This window comes from Salvia miltiorrhiza, chromosome 2 (genome assembly GCF_028751815.1).
Source record: "Salvia miltiorrhiza cultivar Shanhuang (shh) chromosome 2, IMPLAD_Smil_shh, whole genome shotgun sequence".
NCBI classification, from domain to species: domain Eukaryota; kingdom Viridiplantae; phylum Streptophyta; class Magnoliopsida; order Lamiales; family Lamiaceae; genus Salvia; species Salvia miltiorrhiza.
Window position 1 is genome coordinate 57,407,430 of NC_080388.1, and position 14,980 is coordinate 57,422,409.

At 35.6% G+C, this 14,980-nt stretch overlaps 1 long non-coding RNA gene across 1 annotated transcript; it reads left to right on the forward strand.

The window, feature by feature from the left end:
• The first annotated feature begins 1,949 nt into the window (after nt 1-1,949).
• On the forward strand, nt 1,950-14,980 carry LOC131010574 (uncharacterized). The gene is made up of 4 exons (XR_009096602.1): nt 1,950-2,201; nt 4,054-4,120; nt 13,966-14,032; nt 14,636-14,980. It is a non-coding gene; the product is annotated as an uncharacterized LOC131010574 (long non-coding RNA).

Here is a 14,980-nt window from a genome sequence, read left to right on the forward strand (position 1 = left end):
TTTTGTTCTTTAAAAATAATAAAAATTACAAAAGTTATTAAAAAAATTACAATATAGAAAAAAATAATAAAACTAGCTTAAATTCTTTTTTATTTTAAATCAAAATTTTTAAATAAATTTATTTTATTTCGAATATATTTTGTCCAAATAGCATCATTAAAAATAATAATGAGAACTGAAAATCTGCCGCTAAACCCTAAAACTTTTTAGCTCGTGCGAAATAGCACCAAGATCAATGAGGCTTCTTGAAACTTGAAAAGATACCTTTATATATTTAATAATGTAGTATAAGAAGACGAAGCAATATATATAATTACCTAGTGGCAAGCAAGTAAGAAAAGGTAACCACAGACCAAGCAGCCATTTCCTGTACATTGTGAGATACACCTGTATTCAAAAAGGTTTTTCTTTTTCTAAAGAAATGATATTATTGAATTAATCATATGTAATTAGTCATCTATAATTGCACCATATTACTCATCATAACATGTCCCTATACATAGATGATGTTTCAGACGCAATCTAATTAACTCATCATCTAATGAGAATGAGTACTTTTGCGAGGCTCAAATACATCTGAATATATATGTAGCTAGCGTATATGATCTTGCCATTACTTGGCTGATTACATTAGAATTCTATATATAAACGGGTCTTATATATTTAATGAGTCATTATAAAATAAGGTCATATTAAAATATCTCTAATTAATTCGACAAAATTAATAGTCATTGTCATGTAACTTTGTCTGTTAGCTCTGAAGTAAATTAAAAAAATTATCTAGAGAAAAAAGAAATGAAAAAATAGAGGTGGGCCAGAAGATTTCAAATCAGAGGAAAAGTAGAGAAGATGGGAGAATGTGAGTATGAGTATGGGCCTCTTCTTTATTTTTGCCTTTAATCTTTTTCACCATCCAAGTAGAGGACCATTTCTACATTCTCTACACCTCACATTATTACTACTATTTTATAAACTTCTTAACTTACAACAACTACATTATTATTATTATTATTATATATGTACTCTCTCTTTTGCACAAGTATAAGTTAATATCGAATTGCATCTTTTCTAAATAGATATGTAGAATTCCACATTATTTAATTATCAAGAGTCCAATTAATTAGGTGTAATACCCGGGCTTTTGATGACGTGTTTAATTGCTTAAGTTTGAGTAAGTAGGGTATAAGATCCCTTGTTTGATTACTTTGTATAGAGATGAGGAGTTATATGAAGTTTTGTTGTTATATTTTAAAGATGTTGAGATGTTCTTTTGATGATGTGAGGATGATGTGTGATTTTATATCCGTAATTGAGTTTGAGTATTTGAATAATTCGAGATAATTATTTGAATGAGAACGGTGAACTCGGAAGTGAGATCTGAGTCCGTTAAGACGTTTTTGAAAATTTTGACTTTTTGACGATGAATAGTAAAATACTGCTATTTCGTCTTTTTGTCGACTTTCAAAATCTTACGTGCATGTCGTCGAGAAATATTCTTAATTTTTCGATACGAGTCCAATAATGAAAGTTTTTATTTTTGGACGACGAGTGAATAGTAAATCGGGATTTCTCGATAAACGAACCGAGCTCGTTTATCAGAATTTCGAGAACGAGCTTGCGTTTTCTATATTTATATAGAATTACGAGTGTAATGAAAGTGAGTAGGAGTTAAGAGGGTGAGTAACGAAGAATGTGGGTAATTAGTCGTTAAAACGAGACGAAACGGGATATTTAACGACTAACGGGTTAATATCTTAAATATCTAAGGCTACCCCACCAAAACTGAAAGATATTATGGACTAGATTAGGATATATTTGATATATTCTAATACTAAGTAAGACAGTTCAAGTGTGAATTCCTTAGTCGTAATTGTTGACTCAAGTGTGAATTCCTTAGTCGTAATTGTTGACTAAGGAAGACAAGACAATTTAGAATTGTCTTCTTCGCTTATAAATAAGGGAGCTTGGTCTTACGAATCGATATATGAAAATATACGAAAACATTAGCTTAGAGCTTTTGGCTTGCAAACACTCTTAACTCACGTTGATTTTCAGCCCACACACAACTCACACACACTAACACCTAAAACACACACACCATTCACGCATATACCATTTTTTAGCTTGAGCTCAAGCTTTTGAGCTCCGATTTGAGCACCGAGACGAGCGCCGATCATCTTTTCGATCACGTATCTAAGTAGGTAAGATCTCTACCTACGTTTTGATGGTTTTCTTTTCGATTTTCGTCGACGTCGAAAAACGTTGATTCTCGACTTTATTTTGAAACGACGTCGGATCGTCGTGAAATTTTAGTATGTTGTTCTTGGGTAAATGTTGAGCATGTTTAATGAAGGGAGTAAGAACGGAACGAACCGTAGCTATGAAACCCATGAGGGCAGCCCCGTTTTTCACATATTAGCTTGTCTTTCGATTTTTGTTTGATCGTTTTGACTTGATATTTGTGCTTAGGGGTATGCTAGAATCGATATATATTAAATTCGTATTTTTCCAAGCACGAAAATTGTATAAATTTTTAGAGTATGATTATTTAAATTCGTGAAGTTTGAGACGTTGCATAATGAATATTATTGCGTATATGTGTTCTACGATATCACATGAGCATGCTAATTGATTTACAATTTATGGATGATAATTGTTGAACGAAATTAAAACTGGAATTCTGTCAAAATTTTACAGCAGTTTCAAGCTTATGTTTCGATGAGTTTTCATTGCTTGATGGCTCTGAAATTTTAGTATGTTTATCTATGATATGTGTATTTCGTTGCTGCAAAATTTCATGTCTTTTGGATGATGTTTGCTATTTTAAAGATATTTTGAAAAATCCTTGACAGAATCTGTCAACTATTGGTAGACTTCACAAAAACGTTTATATCTATTAATCCATGAAGGATTTTGCATCACCGTTTTTTTTAAACGAAACTAGACTTCAATACTTTTCTAAAAACATAAGATTTCGATTTTTATGACCTCTGAAACAGAGCAGTTTATTATTTCAAAAATGCCCTGTTCTGCTGTCATATTTGTCCAACAGTAAAAGTGTAGGAGTTTCATTGTTTATTTGGCAGATCATATGAACGTTTTCTCTTGTGAAATTTTAACCAAATCTTCAAGGATACCTTTAGTTTTGGCTGATTAAATTTGATGGAATTTTATTAAGGTTTGCCTTGGTTTCTAATGGCCTAAACAAAATTTGCAGAAACTGTCAATCTTTGACAGCCTGCACTAAAAGAGCAATATCTCCAAAAACCTTTAACCTTTTTGGTTAACTACCATTTTTAGAGTGAACTACACTTCATGAAGTTTTTGAGATCAATTGGTATGAGAGTTTATGATGATTGAGTTGGTTGTTATGAATTTTTAAAGATGACACAAAAACAGCAAAACTTTCTAGAAAACAACTTGATTATATTTGTTTTGATGGATGATACGATATGACTAAATGGTGTGAGTTGTGAGAGTTATGATTAACGCACATAAATGTTGGTATCTGACACTCGAACAATTGGTGTCGAGTATAAATGATAGTTTACTGATAAAGAGTTTGATGATTTTGAATTGTTTGGTTTGCGTTGAAAAGATGTCAAGATGTTAAGTTTTGAGTCGAGAGACGAGTTCACGTAGTGAGATTCACGCGTTGAAATCTCGTGGCTGACATTATATATGAATAGGTCATGCCGAAATTTTTAGTGAAATTAGAATTTGAGCATAGTCAATTCTTATTGACCCGTGACTCAAATACATGCCTAATGGAAAGTTTAACTTTCTAATCGGTTAATTAGACGAGATGAGAGTGAATAGATCTGCTAAGAAAGTGGACTTTTCGATGTGTTAAATATTTCTTTTAATTGAAGCGCTGCTAATTATAACATAAGGATGTTATAATTAATGAGTAATGACGAGAGATAATAATTGTTATATTGATTAACAATCAAGAGAGATGAACATTAGAGATACTAATGTTTCATAAAAGAGATTAGATTATTAATCGAGGTTTCTTTTATAACTTCTCACCAATTCTTCATAACGATGAAGGTCCTTTTGGGAAGTAACGACTTGAGGGAGAGAGTGACGTTACTCATTGATACAGAGACACAACGAGGTGGGCATTACTTTTACTATACGTATATAGAGATCCCCTGCTTGTCGTAGGCCTCTTATACGAATGAATGCATGAGATGATTTAACTGTTAATTTCAGTTTTATATATCTATCAAACGAGTTTAATGCTACCTTTGAGCAAGTTATTTCATGACAAAATCTTTGAGTTAAAGTTATTTCAAGTATTGTCTTGCCATAAAATGTTTAAATTTTAGTATGATATCTATCTGCTTTGGCTTTGCCAATGATGAAATCGAATTCGGGTCCTGAGCAGTTGATAGCTATCCTGCCAGGGCTAGTGTACACCAGTGACCGTGAGTCATCTAGCGGGTTGGCCGGTCAAGTGACCGTGAGAGGTGGCCACCTCTCCGGCACACAGTTTCAGATATGATAGATTACAAAAGAACTTAGTCTGATCAGACGAACTTTAAGAATCACAAATGAACTTAGTAAGCTTGGACCTTTTTAGCGAAAAACTCCCTTGCTGTACTGTTTATGATGGCATGACAATTTACAATTTTGAAGCATGTATTTTTATACCTAGGCATACGTGCCCACTGAGTGCTTTTGTACTCAGCCCTGCATATGTTTTCTAAATGTGCAGGTTGAGCTGATGTGATGATGGTGCTGCAATGAGCGGAGTCTCCAGGGTTGTTAATAAATAGTTAACCTGTCTAGAATATGTCTTCATACATATGTCTAGCTACTTTCCGCTGCAAGATGTTGTTGATGTTATAGTATGTTATGTCATACTTTGAGTCTTAAGAGAATGGTTTCATATGATGTATAACTTGATTAATGATATTAATTAAGTTTTATGTTGTCTTTCATAGACTGTTCAAAAGAGTATTAATGAGTAAATACGATGATTTTTCTTAAGTTAAGTAAGATTTACGGTTTCAAATGATGCCCCTTTCTTTCCCTTATTCTTTAACCCCATCCCTAGTCGTAGATCACTCGGCTTAACTATCCTTAGTTAAGACGGGCTGTGACAGAGTGGTATCAGAGCGAAGGAAAGCTCTGAATTAGAAGTCTTGAGTTTAGTCTAGAATGAGTCACTAGACTAATAGTTATTAACAACCGTGAGCTCAGCGCACCATCACACCAGGCTCAACGAGGTATGTAAAATTTCAAAGTTTATTTGACGTTAAATTTTGAAGAGCATGATGTTGAGGTTATATGATGAGTTATGATGTTACACTTTAAAGGTGCATAGTTTGAGTTTGAGGATGACAACATGATTAATAATGAGTTATTATGTTGTAAGAGCATATGTTGATGTTACATGATGAATCATGAGAGCGTTTATATCATATGATGTTATATGATTGAGGATGCATAATTATGAGTTATGATGTGATGTATTTGAGATGTTTTGTGATGAGAATTGTTTAAGCAGTTGTGATAAGTCACGATGATTTAGATGAAGGAATCTAATGTCATTGTTAAGAGAGATTTTTTTTTTACTAAGTAGAAGGATGAAATGAGAACTTAGAGCTAAAGCTTGAGAGAATTAGCAATTGCTTTAAGTACTTGTTGGTTTGAGTTATGCGCTTGAGTATAATAGCATGATTAATGGTGAGTTATTAGCATGCTGCAATGAGATATTGTACGATATGTTTGAGATGTTTTGTGATGCGAGTTTTGCTCACGTAACCTGAATGGTACTTGAGAAGGTATCATGAGCCATAGTCTTTGGAGATGGCTTTGAGAGAGAATTGTTTGAGTTGTCTTACTGAGTCGCGATGATTTAGATTAAGGGATCTAATATCATTGTTTAGAGAGGTTACCTACTTTGTAAAGATGGGACGAGATGAGAATTTAGATGTTTTGAGCTTGAGTTTTAAGATAACAGTACTACTTAATAGGAGTTTTGCTAAGTTATGTTTTGTTTATTTCTGTTGCTGGAGCCAAGTAGAGTTAGTTCCTAGAGTCACCTTTAAGTTCTCCTTATAGGTTGGCCAGGACTGTTGGCACTGCACGAAAGTGGACTGTTGTGAGATCGAACTCAGGAAAGATCGGATACGAGGACGAGGCGTACAGTATGTGGTACAGAGATACCCTAGCAGATTTTCAAACACATGTTCATAGACTATGAAAGGATGAAAGCCTTATGGTTGTTACTAGACTGGATGGCATCGTGCACCTAGTCCCCGTGCTACCAATCGAGTGGTAGGATTGAGCAAGGAAGAAAGCCACTCAATATGATGGGACATGTCGTCTTGAGCATTGGACCCACAGGAGATGGGATTTATTACAGATACCCAGATTTTCTATGCGGATCTACTGACCGGATGCTTGTTTTCTACCAGGGACTCCAGAAGAGTGTAGTAGATATCGAGTCGATCCTTGAGTATCAGTTACCAAAGATGATAAAATGTTAAACGATAATGAGGATGAGAAGTAGCCGAGGAGGGCTAGAGTTGATGAGGATGAGAAGAGAAGCCGATGTAGGCTAGAGCTAAGGATGATCTTGAGAGTATGCGCGGTACACCCTCGTTTTTGATTAGTTGCAATTACATTGCGATGTATATAACTTACTTAGGAGATACTGGTACTTGAGATTTTGACATGATGATAGATAAGCATGCGAATTTAGTACCCTACTGATGTTAAATAGATGGATGTTCCTAGTGTGCTAAAGTAGCAACTAGATAAGTTAACTGGTAGCAATTACCGTAGGAGGTCCAGACCGAGACATAGTACTATTAATGGTGTCGATTTAGAAGGGACATTACGATAGATACTATGGTTTTTGTAGGGTTTAAATAACCCCTTTATGTAAGTCCTCTAAAAAGAGGCATTCTACTGATGGATATATTAGGTTGACCAGAGTGGTCTTTTTGTTAGCATTTCGTGAGTGCTTATTGCCTTACAGATGAATGTTAAAGTGACCGTGAGGGTTTCCTTAAAGTTGAGTTAGTAAATTGAACTTGAGTTTCGAGGATGCTTAGAGCGTTGGTCGAGTTGAGTTTTCCTTTTGTGATTTCAAAAATGCCTCAAAGATGTCATCAAGAGTGTGATGTGAAGGATAGGCGGGATAATACTCCGCCACCACCACCGCAACATGAGAGGAGAGTCGAAAAATATTGAACTTTCGAAACAAGAGTCTAGAACATAGGACCTTAAGTTTAAGTTTTTAGCTTGCTGGTGTGAACTTAAGTTTTGTTATGTATAGTATGTTGAGGATTTAGAAGACACAGAATTTCCAAGTTCGGGATAGTATATCCCGTGTGACTGGGGAGTGATTATGTTGGACCTGGCCAGTCCGCATGATCCAAATCTCAGTAGACGTGTTTTGGGTTTATAAACCCATGTGTTTCAACTTTCGGTTGAAAGCCAGATGGGTTCTTACTCTAGGTCATTTTTGTTCGACCTGGTAGTTACTTCATTCTACCCTCTGGCCATTCATTTGAGTCTCTTGAACAATTTGTTTTGATGTCATTCTAGGGTTGAACCCTTACAACTTTTGAGTTATCCTAGTAGATTCTTTTAATGTATAAGACTAGTGAGAGGCACGTCAGAGGACTTTAACACCTGAGCAACTGGTAAACTATACTTGAGAACAATTGAAGACTACTCTTGAGAAGTATGTACCAAGGAGTACAGTAAGCAGAGAGAGGCTGATTATCGAAGTTTGATGCAAGGAAAGAAATCGGTTGTAGAGTATAATTGAGAATTCTGTGAGCTATCACGTTCGCTCATCAGAAGATGGATACTGATGAAGAGATGTCTAAGTTTTAAGTGTTGGTTTAAGGCAGGACTTTAAGGTAGTATGGGCAAGTTATTGGATGCACCAGTTAGAATCCTGTTTAATACAGGAGCCTCGCATTCTTTAATTGGTTGAAGCATGTTACCTTCAAACTCGAACCAAAACAAGCTAGTCCCGAGTTGAGAGTAATCACTCCTGTAGGAAGAGCTACTACAGTTTCTCACATGATTTCTAACTTAGAGCTTGAGTTAGGATCACTAAAGATGAAAACAAGAACCTTGCACTTAATGCCTATGTGGAACGTAGACATTATTCTAAGGATGGACTGGTTAGCAGAGAACTTTGCCCCGATTGATTGTAAGAAAAGACAGATAACTTTCCAACCACCTGGGAAGGAACAGACATGTTTTCACGGCATTGATAGAAAGAATAGAGTTCCAATCGTTTCGGCACTTCAGGCGTCGAAATTGGTAAAGAAGAAAGGAGCACAAGCTTACCTAGTTTACTTGAATGATGAAGGAGAATCAAGTAAAAAAAAAAAAAACTTTGAGGATGTAGCAGTGGTAAGAGAATATAGAGATGTATTTCCCGAGGTCTTACCAGGATTGCCACCAACAAGATAGTTGGAGTTCACTATCGACCTAGAACCTGGATCAGCACCAGTGTCGAAGGCACCCTATAGAATGGCGCCTAAGGAGCTACAAGAGCTGAAGATTCAGCTACAAGAATTGCTCAAGTTAGGTTTTATTAGATATAGTGTATCCCTGTGGGGAGCACCAGTCCTTTTTGTCAAAAAGAAGGATGGCACGTTGAGAATGTGCATAGATTATCGAGAGCTGAATAAATTAACACTCAAGAACAAATATCCTTTACCAATGATAGATGACTTGTTTGATCAATTACGAGGAGCGAGCTTTTTCTTGAAAGTTGACTTGAGATCATATTACCACCAGTTCAAATTTTGACAGAAGGATATACCTAAGACAGCTTTTCAAATGAGGTATGAGCACTATGAGTTCATAGTTATGCCATTCGATTTGATGAAGGCACCAGTAGTTTTCATGGATCACATGAATCGAGTTTTCATCAATAACTGGATAAATTTGTCCTAGTTTTCATAGATGATATTCTCATCTATTCGAAGAATGAGCAGGAGCTCCAAAACATTTGAAAACGATGTTGGAAACACTAAGAGTTGAGAAGCTTTTTTTCCAAATTCACCAAGTGCGAGTTTTAGTTGAACGAAGTAACTTTACTAGGACATGTTATATCATCTGAAGGAATTAAAGTTGACCCCGCCAAGGTACAAGCTGTATATGAGTGGAGATCACCAACTACACCTAACGAGATTCGCAGCTTTTTAGGCTTAGCAGGATACTATCAGAGGTTTATTGAAGGATTTTCCACGATAGCAAGACCGATGACACAATTACTTAGAAAATAAGCTAAATACAATTGGAAAGAGGAGTGTGAAAAGAGTTTTTAAGAGCTTAAAGGAAATTGACTACAGCACCAGTGCTGATAGTCCTAGAAATGGATAAAGAGTATACCATCTACGCAGATGCGTTAGAGAATGGGCTAGGATGTGTTTTGATGCAAGAAGAAAGAGTTATAGTCTATGCATCACGATAACTTAGACCCCACGAGATAAATTATCCAACGCATGATTTAGAGCTTGCAGCCGTTGTGCATGCCCTGAAAATTTGGAGACATCATCTCTACGGAGTTAGATGTGAGATTTTCACGAACCACAAAACTTTGAAATACTTTTTCGAGCATAAGGATATTAACATGAGGCAAAGGAGATGGCTCGAATTAGTAAAGGATGTTAACTGCGACATTAATTATCACCCTGGCAAGGCCAATGTAGTAGTCGGTGCATTGAGCCGAAAGGTCTCGTCAAAGTTAGGATGTCTTCTCACGAGAGAGGATGAGCTTATAAAGGACTTTGACAAGATGATGATAGAGATGATAAAACCACCAGAGACGATAGCGAGTATTGTTGCGACGATGCCTAGTTTGAGGAAAATGGTGATTGAAGCACAAGGAAAGATGAGACAATGAACAAGTTACGAGAAAGGATAAGAGCATGAGATCTCAAGAGTTACCAAAAAAAAGCATCAGACAATGCTATTTTATTTGAGGGGAGAATATGCATTCCCCGCGATGATGAACTTAAGAATACGATCATGAGTGAGACTCATAACACGCCTTACACCGCCCACCCAGGAGGCACAAAGATGTATCAGGTTGTGAAAAATAGATTTTTGTGGGACGGAATGAAATGAGACATAGCTTCGTTTGTAGAGCGATGCTTAGCTTGTCAGCAAGTGAAAGCATTACACCAACGACCCTATGGGAAGTTAAAACCGTTGGAGATTCCCGAGTGGAAATGGGATCACATAGCGATGGATTTTGTGATAGCTTTACCGAAAAGTCAAAGAGGAAATACAGCAATTTGGGTGATTGTAGATCGACTAACAAAATATGCACATTTCATACCGATCCTAATCGCGTATGGACCAGATAAGTTAGCACAATTGTATGTTCGTGACATTATAAGATTGCATTGAGTACCAGTGTAGATCACCTCAAAAAAAAAAAAAAAAAAAATTACATCACGTTTTTGGATGAGTTACAGAAAGAGTTGGGTACAAGGATGAATTTTAGCATAGCAGACGATAGAAGATATGATAAGAACTACTATCCTTGATAGAGGAGGAAATCGGGAGAATGTGTTGCCACTAATTGAGTTTGCATATAAGACGTGAGACAAAGTTTCGAGATAGGAGACTAAGTTTTCTTGAAGGTTTCACCCTCAAAGGGGATGAATAGATTTGGAGTTAAAGGACAGCTTAGACCCAGAGTTATAAGTCCTTACGAGGTATTGCAAAAGATAGGTCCAATAGCGTATAGGTTGGTTTTGTCACCTAGCTTTGGAAATGTGCATAACGTGTTTCACGTGTCACAATTGAGAGGATATATATTTTCGGCAATTGAGTTATGAAGAGAGACCTCAGATGATGTTAGATCATAAAATTCGGCAATTGAGTAATAAGTCGATTGCATTGGATAAGGTCCAATGGAGATATGATAGTTAAGAAAGAAGTGGAAAGAGAGCTTGAGGATAAGATGTGAGAGAAGTACCCGATACATTTACAAGAGGTACAAATTTCGGGACGAAATTTATTTTAAGGGGGAAGGTATGTAATACCCGGGCTTTTGATGACGTGTTTAATTGCTTAAGTTTGAGTAAGTAGGGTATAAGATCCCTTGTTTGATTACTTTGTATAGAGATGAGGAGTTATATGAAGTTTTGTTGTTATATTTTAAAGATGTTGAGATGTTCTTTTGATGATGTGAGGATGATGTGTGATTTTATATCCGTAATTGAGTTTGAGTATTTGAATAATTCGAGATAATTATTTGAATGAGAACGGTGAACTCGGAAGTGAGATCTGAGTCCGTTAAGACGTTTTTGAAATTTTTGACTTTTTGACGATGAATAGTAAAATACTGCTATTTCGTCTTTTTGTCGACTTTCAAAATCTTACGTGCATGTCGTCGAGAAATATTCTTAATTTTTCGATACGAGTCCAATAATGAAAGTTTTTATTTTTGGACGACGAGTGAATAGTAAATCGGGATTTCTCGATAAACGAACCGAGCTCGTTTATCAGAATTTCGAGAACGAGCTTGCGTTTTCTATATTTATATAGAATTACGAGTGTAATGAAAGTGAGTAGGAGTTAAGAGGGTGAGTAACGAAGAATGTGGGTAATTAGTCGTTAAAACGAGACGAAACGGGATATTTAACGACTAACGGGTTAATATCTTAAATATCTAAGGCTACCTCACCAAAACTGAAAGATATTATGGACTAGATTAGGATATATTTGATATATTCTAATACTAAGTAAGACAGTTCAAGTGTGAATTCCTTAGTCGTAATTGTTGACTCAAGTGTGAATTCCTTAGTCGTAATTGTTGACTAAGGAAGACAAGACAATTTAGAATTGTCTTCTTCGCTTATAAATAAGGGAGCTTGGTCTTACGAATCGATATATGAAAATATACGAAAACATTAGCTTAGAGCTTTTGGCTTGCAAACACTCTTAACTCACGTTGATTTTCAGCCCACACACAACTCACACACACTAACACCTAAAACACACACACCATTCACGCATATACCATTTTTTAGCTTGAGCTCAAGCTTTTGAGCTCCGATTTGAGCACCGAGACGAGCGCCGATCATCTTTTCGATCACGTATCTAAGTAGGTAAGATCTCTACCTACGTTTTGATGGTTTTCTTTTCGATTTTCGTCGACGTCGAAAAACGTTGATTCTCGACTTTATTTTGAAACGACGTCGGATCGTCGTGAAATTTTAGTATGTTGTTCTTGGGTAAATGTTGAGCATGTTTAATGAAGGGAGTAAGAACGGAACGAACCGTAGCTATGAAACCCATGAGGGCAGCCCCGTTTTTCACATATTAGCTTGTCTTTCGATTTTTGTTTGATCGTTTTGACTTGATATTTGTGCTTAGGGGTATGCTAGAATCGATATATATTAAATTCGTATTTTTCCAAGCACGAAAATTGTATAAATTTTTAGAGTATGATTATTTAAATTCGTGAAGTTTGAGACGTTGCATAATGAATATTATTGCGTATATGTGTTCTACGATATCACATGAGCATGCTAATTGATTTACAATTTATGGATGATAATTGTTGAACGAAATTAAAACTGGAATTCTGTCAAAATTTTACAGCAGTTTCAAGCTTATGTTTCGATGAGTTTTCATTGCTTGATGGCTCTGAAATTTTAGTATGTTTATCTATGATATGTGTATTTCGTTGCTGCAAAATTTCATGTCTTTTGGATGATGTTTGCTATTTTAAAGATATTTTGAAAAATCCTTGACAGAATCTGTCAACTATTGGTAGACTTCACAAAAACGTTTATATCTATTAATCCATGAAGGATTTTGCATCACCGTTTTTTTTAAACGAAACTAGACTTCAATACTTTTCTAAAAACATAATATTTCGATTTTTATGACCTCTGAAACAGAGCAGTTTATTATTTCAAAAATGCCCTGTTCTGCTGTCATATTTGTCCAACAGTAAAAGTGTAGGAGTTTCATTGTTTATTTGGCAGATCATATGAACGTTTTCTCTTGTGAAATTTTAACCAAATCTTCAAGGATACCTTTAGTTTTGGCTGATTAAATTTGATGGAATTTTATTAAGGTTTGCCTTGGTTTCTAATGGCCTAAACAAAATTTGCAGAAACTGTCAATCTTTGACAGCCTGCACTAAAAGAGCAATATCTCCAAAAACCTTTAACCTTTTTGGTTAACTACCATTTTTAGAGTGAACTACACTTCATGAAGTTTTTGAGATCAATTGGTATGAGAGTTTATGATGATTGAGTTGGTTGTTATGAATTTTTAAAGATGACACAAAAACAGCAAAACTTTCTAGAAAACAACTTGATTATATTTGTTTTGATGGATGATACGATATGACTAAATGGTGTGAGTTGTGAGAGTTATGATTAACGCACATAAATGTTGGTATCTGACACTCGAACAATTGGTGTCGAGTATAAATGATAGTTTACTGATAAAGAGTTTGATGATTTTGAATTGTTTGGTTTGCGTTGAAAAGATGTCAAGATGTTAAGTTTTGAGTCGAGAGACGAGTTCACGTAGTGAGATTCACGCGTTGAAATCTCGTGGCTGACATTATATATGAATAGGTCATGCCGAAATTTTTAGTGAAGTTAGAATTTGAGCATAGTCAATTCTTATTGACCCGTGACTCAAATACATGCCTAATGGAAAGTTTAACTTTCTAATCGGTTAATTAGACGAGATGAGAGTGAATAGATCTGCTAAGAAAGTGGACTTTTCGATGTGTTAAATATTTCTTTTAATTGAAGCGCTGCTAATTATAACATAAGGATGTTATAATTAATGAGTAATGACGAGAGATAATAATTGTTATATTGATTAACAATCAAGAGAGATGAACATTAGAGATACTAATGTTTCATAAAAGAGATTAGATTATTAATCGAGGTTTCTTTTATAACTTCTCACCAATTCTTCATAACGATGAAGGTCCTTTTGGGAAGTAACGACTTGAGGGAGAGAGTGACGTTACTCATTGATACAGAGACACAACGAGGTGGGCATTACTTTTACTATACGTATATAGAGATCCCCTGCTTGTCGTAGGCCTCTTATACGAATGAATGCATGAGATGATTTAACTGTTAATTTCAGTTTTATATATCTATCAAACGAGTTTAATGCTACCTTTGAGCAAGTTATTTCATGACAAAATCTTTGAGTTAAAGTTATTTCAAGTATTGTCTTGCCATAAAATGTTTAAATTTTAGTATGATATCTATCTGCTTTGGCTTTGCCAATGATGAAATCGAATTCGGATCCTGAGCAGTTGATAGCTATCCTGCCAGGGCTAGTGTACACCAGTGACCGTGAGTCATCTAGCGGGTTGGCCGGTCAAGTGACCGTGAGAGGTGGCCACCTCTCCGGCACACAGTTTCAGATATGATAGATTACAAAAGAACTTAGTCTGATCAGACGAACTTTAAGAATCACAAATGAACTTAGTAAGCTTGGACCTTTTTAGCGAAAAACTCCCTTGCTGTACTGTTTATGATGGCATGACAATTTACAATTTTGAAGCATGTATTTTTATACCTAGGCATACGTGCCCACTGAGTGCTTTTGTACTCAGCCCTGCATATGTTTTCTAAATGTGCAGGTTGAGCTGATGTGATGATGGTGCTGCAATGAGCGGAGTCTCCAGGGTTGTTAATAAATAGTTAACCTGTCTAGAATATGTCTTCATACATATGTCTAGCTACTTTCCGCTGCAAGATGTTGTTGATGTTATAGTATGTTATGTCATACTTTGAGTCTTAAGAGAATGGTTTCATATGATGTATAACTTGATTAATGATATTAATTAAGTTTTATGTTGTCTTTCATAGACTGTTCAAAAGAGTATTAATGAGTAAATACGATGATTTTTCTTAAGTTAAGTAAGATTTACGGTTTCAAATGATGCCCCTTTCTTTCCCTTATTCTTTAACCCCATCCCTAGTCG